Consider the following 5,359-nt stretch of genomic DNA (forward strand, 5'->3'; position numbering starts at 1 on the left):
AACCAAACACTGACTGTAGATAGGTTCTCATTCCCAGGTCATCAAACACAGATGCCAGCAGTTCAGTCTGTTCAGTTAGTTCCAATCTGAAACTTGACCACTAAATCCCGCACACTGGTCTTTTAAAACATGGTTAGCTTACAGAGTTAAGTGGAAAAGTGGTTCTCCCTCTAGCCAAGGTATTTCTAGCTCACAGACCAGACTAGGGTTGTGTTATAAACTACAGATTTTACACATCAAAGTCTGTTTAGTTTGATTTTTTTTTATGTTAAAAACAAACTGATTAGCAGTGTATTTAGTCATTTAGTACACCGCATAACCTTTAAGTTGATATGGCTAACTTTTTCAGCAAACAATTGGCAACCTGATGAAGTCATATTCACAGCTCTGTTTTTGGTCTCTACCAAGTTTTGAGGGAAATATGTGCAATTAAAAGCTCATAGGTCAAGTATCCAGACCGAACAGGGTCAAGTATGCAACTGTAAACTGTGAGGAGCCACTGTGGCCCTCAGATTAATACTGGCAGTTTAAGGCCCTATTTGCTAATGCTGGTGCAACCTGACTTTGCACCTTTCAAGGTCATGGGTCCATGTTCTGCATGTAATGACCCACATACAATAATTACCCAAAACCATGATATGTAGCACGCCTTATCAGCATAAACTGATTTGTTGCTTTGAAACACCCTATAGAGTGCTGCCCTTGGCCAGACTTCCCAGTATAGGCTTACTTGCACTTAACAAGTTGCAGTAAACGACATGGCCCCTCACTATGACTGCCCTGCCTCTGAAGACAGAATCAACAATGTCTTTCATTGCAGTTTAACACAAAAGTAGCGGTTTCTATTCCTAAAACCTAAAAATGGAAAGAACTATTAAGCCTGTACATTGTAACAGATAGAGCTCTAAAGGTTTTTTTTTTTTTTTTTTTTTTTTGGGGGGGGGGGGGTAGTGTCAAAGTTGGCAAATGTACAACTTTTACACATGATTAGGCAACCAACCACACCTTGACTTGCCAGCCCTGCCTCTTCTGTTTCAACCTGCCGTCTTATCTAAAGGCTTCACACATCCACTGACACCTTATCAATGTCTGACAGTCTGGTTGGAAGAGATTCAGCAAGAAAATGAGTGCCTCAAGTGCTCAACAAATGTAGAGATATAAGTTAACTGCTTATAGTAATCCATTTAATGACAGCTTAAGGCCCCAGCTTACACAACAACCATCCACCAAAAAAACCCCTATCTGTCAGAATGGACTGTTCCAGAGAAGAGGTGTGGACCGTTGATGTGCAGAAACTGAGAAGATGTGCATGTCATTGCACTTCCCTCTGACCTGCACACACATGCAGAGAGAACAGTGTCTGCTGTGAATACATGCAACAAAAACCCTCCAATATCACTGAGCTAGTGTCCCCGACCATTGACACAGCAAGAGGCAAAAGGAGATGGTGGGGACAAACAGGACGAGCTAACGCAAAGTATTCTGGGGACTGAGCTAGTGACGCAAGCAGATTCCCAGCCTTCATCCAAGCGTATGGATGAGCATCAAACATCACCCCGCTGCCCCACTTTATTAATCCCCAAATCACTCACCCTACCGAGGGTACCCCAAGTTTTCCTAACCTTTACCCCCTGCGCCCAGCCCTCATGTCCAATTCAGTTATATTTTAGCATGCAAGACTTCATTCTCTCCTGGTGGTTTCGGCGCTGACCACAGTCTCCTCTGAAGAGACTCCATTTTAGCATGGCGCATTTTAGGATGCTCGTTGCCCTGCGCAATGTTAAATCAGCTCAGAATTTTGAGGAACATTTGCTCTAAGCTTGGAAGCTGCACTTTGTCAGACAGCTTGTTAGCCGGCATTCAAGCCAATCGCAAATAATTCAAATGGTCAGGTTTTTGCTCAGGGCTTCCCCGCCTTCAGCTGTTCTGTTTCTGTTTTGCGACTGTTTGGAGGCAACTCTTGAAGCCAGAGGACAACTTGTTCAAGAGGTGCACCAAGGTTTGCCAGAGCTTCCTATGTGCTCATGTGTCGTGATCAAGGACTGTTCTTCAGTGAAGGACAATTACACTTATTTCTTCTTATGCACACCTCTTTGCAACATGCACACAGTCACCTACCATTTGTCCAGGTCAGCCTTGATGCTGGCACAAGCAGCAGGGACGGGGGCCTCAGCGGGGGCAGCGGCAGTCTCGGAGTCCGACATGTCTGTGATGCTTGGTGCAGAGGGTGTGTGTCCTGTCCTGTTCCTGTCCTCCGAACGCCTACGGATCCCAGAGCCACCGAGAGACACAGAGACAGAGAGAGAGAGAGTGGGAGAGAGACAGTGGAGTTGAAAGTGAGTTGATGAAAGGGGGAGGGTGCACAGGAGGAGGTGGGAGGAGATAAACATGTGAGAGGGAGGCACACATGTGTACACAGTAGTCAGGGGCGGGAGGGGGCAGTGACCACGACAGAAGTACAAAGGCGGGAGATTGGGCAACGAGGACGAAAGAGTTGACATGGTTCTTCACTGATGAAGAACCAATGAGGGGGGGGGGTCCTACCCAACTGTACTCAGCCTGAAACTACAGGTAGTCACCAAACACTGAATGTGTCAGGAGTAGTGGAAGAAAACTCTAAAGACATCCATATATTTCACAGCACATGCACAGTGTGATGAGTGAACTGGTGTGTGTGTGTCTGTCTCAGGACTGTTGGAACATGATCAGAACGACAGCCCAGTCCAACCATTGAGTGGTGCCACCTAGTGGCAGCTGTGTGCAAGAGGTTACAGCATGGACTGCAGTCTTCATCACAGCTAATGGCAACCATGCTACAAAGGTCAGAGGAATGTAACACTGCTACATGTTTTGGGGCTAAACAAAGTGAGAGGACATTTGTCTTTCACAAGTGTCTTTTATAATCAGTAATCAATGTAGTTCTATATTATATAGTCAACTATATTGTGTTTATTCAACAGCAAGTGGGAGCAGGGGCCACACTGATGTCCTTGTAGGAACAAACTCAAAGTTTTTCCAAGGTCACTGTCAGAAGAAAGTTTGGACTGTAGACTAACGGTCACCATAAATTCATCTGCTGATTATTTCTTTCATGAATCGTCAGTCTTTCCAAACATATTTAGTTTAAAATGACAAAACTGAGGATGTCATTTTAGAGCTTGGAACTAGAGCTTGCTTCACTCTTATCACTTTCTTTGATTCAGTCATTTTTCAAGCCATCAATCAGTTGAGAAGTCATTTCTTTTTCTGTTGATCCACTCTTAATCGACTAATCGTTCCAGCTTTGTGTTGGATCCAGACGAGCTGCAGAACAATAACAATGTCATGTTTAGTTTGGATACATTTGCCACTAATGCCCAACAAACACTTTTATTTCTGGCCAGAAGCTGCCAAACTGAACAGTTCAACACCCTCACAAGAAAATTACTATGAAAACTGGGTTAAAGGATGGCCTACAATAACGAAAAAATGCATTTCTCTTTAAAATATAAAATTAACTGATTTTCAGAGTCTGTTCCTGTTCCTTCTGCTCTGCAAGTACAACCTGGAATTTCTACAGGAACCAGTGAGAAGTGAGAATGTGCTTTGTGTGATTTGGGAGAACCGACCAACAGCATGAAGACCACAAGATTATCACCCATTATCACTTACAGACGCTTGTGTAATGTTACATCAATGCACCGCGATCTCAGATGTTACGCAACAACCTGCACAATTGGTCTGAACGCACCGCTGCTGTTTTGCATGCGGACTGCCAGAATCGCCTTTGTGCGCACAAAAACGCACAAACTCGGCACTTCGTCTGCAAAGTTTGCATTCTGACTTCAAAACTCTGCAGACATTGTGATCACATTCATTGTCTCTTACTCCAAAACACATAAATCACCACTTTAATTACTTAACATCATTTATCTAACCAGCGTTCTTGGCCTGTCTCACCTGACCCCGTGCCTATCCACAGCTCGTTGTGGTTTGCGATTCGCATACCTGATAAAGTTTTAAAAATTTCACAAGCCTATGAATTAGGGGATATGTAGTCCTGAGCGAATGCACTCGTGCGAGCTCCACAACCTCAGACATGTTGCTGAATAGTTGCAGAGAAAAGGGAACAACAGAATCCTCTTTTTAAAACATTTTAACCTCTGCTCGCCATGCGCAGCCCACATTAACGGGCCTCTGCTGTTCCCTAAATAAGTGCTCATTCATATTCCACAGAGAAAAAAAAGGGCGAAGTGCCTAAATTACATTAGCATTAAATGCCAAGCAATTAACTCCCTGCATGGAAAAACCTCCTCTAACAGATATAAGGCTCTCTCATGCATAAATTCTCTGGCATGAGGACACAAGATGAAGAAAGAATAATGATTGCAGCATAAAATAGGAGGGAAAGGTGTAAAAGTGGTTCTATATTTATATTATATTATATTATAAAGCACTAGAAGTACATTGTGTCCAGTTCAAACAGGTTCTGTTTGTAGGTTTTTGAGCTCCTCTCTGAAGCATATAGAAATGTTCTTCAATGGGCAGCTCAATCCACACCCCCTGTGAGTCCATGTGCACACAGTCAAGAGGGAACACTATGTACTTTGAGTAACATGAGTGTCTTCCTGTGCAGAAACCCACTGTATGAGACTGAATTGATAAAACAATGGCATTAATACCTACCTATCTGCAGATGGGACGTCTTGGTCCTGAGTTAGACAGCTCAGTGCAGGAATCAAAATGCCAGAGGGGGGCTTCAGTGTGTCCTGCAACTGCTCTGTGCTGAATGTGATCTCACTGAAAGGGGGTGTGTGTAGATCTGCTTTACGGCTGTTCGTGCATGTGTGTGCATGTGTGTGCTCATGGTATGTGCACTGCCAGGAGCTGAGAGACAAAAGGGGAGGGGGGAGGAGAGAGCAGAAGACTGAAAGAGAAGACGTGCCTGCTACAGATTCTGCAAGGGTTAAACAGACCTATAGGGGGAGGGAGGGTGTCAGTGCACATGTGTAACATATACTGTGTGTGTGTCTGCTGTACTGCGGCAAGGTCGACGTCTCAGCCCATAAAAAGTGACAAATGTCTCCTGTGATTCTCACGTTGATAAAGAGAGATAAAGCCCTCAGCTTCATGTTGGCACAAGAAACACCATGTACATTTTCAAACACCCAAAACACAAATTGCCAACGCAAACAACATGGACCTGTTTTGCTGACAACAAGTGGATGTTAGCTAGCAGCAGTGGGGATTTCAGCATGTAAATGTGTGTGTGTGTGTGTGTGTGTGTGTGTGTTTATGTATGTGTGTGTGTGTGTGTGTGTGTGTGTGTGTGTAAAGTCAGTCTGTAGGTTACACATGGGAGGTGAACTGCGCATGTGCC

General features: G+C 44.2%; 1 long non-coding RNA gene across 1 annotated transcript in view; it reads right to left on the bottom strand.

Moving 5' to 3' along the window:
• LOC118322998 overlaps nucleotides 1–2,322 on the bottom strand; it is an 8,955-nt gene extending 6,633 nt beyond the window's left edge. Inside the window, exon 1 of the long non-coding RNA XR_004796480.1 lies at nucleotides 2,119–2,322. This is a non-coding gene — a long non-coding RNA (uncharacterized LOC118322998). The remainder of the gene's footprint in view (nucleotides 1–2,118) is intronic.
• Nucleotides 2,323–5,359: the final 3,037 nt, after the last annotated feature.

This window comes from Morone saxatilis, unplaced genomic scaffold, assembly GCF_004916995.1.
Source record: "Morone saxatilis isolate NCDOM2014 unplaced genomic scaffold, NCSU_SB_2.0 Contig14, whole genome shotgun sequence".
Lineage (NCBI taxonomy): Eukaryota > Metazoa > Chordata > Actinopteri > Moronidae > Morone > Morone saxatilis.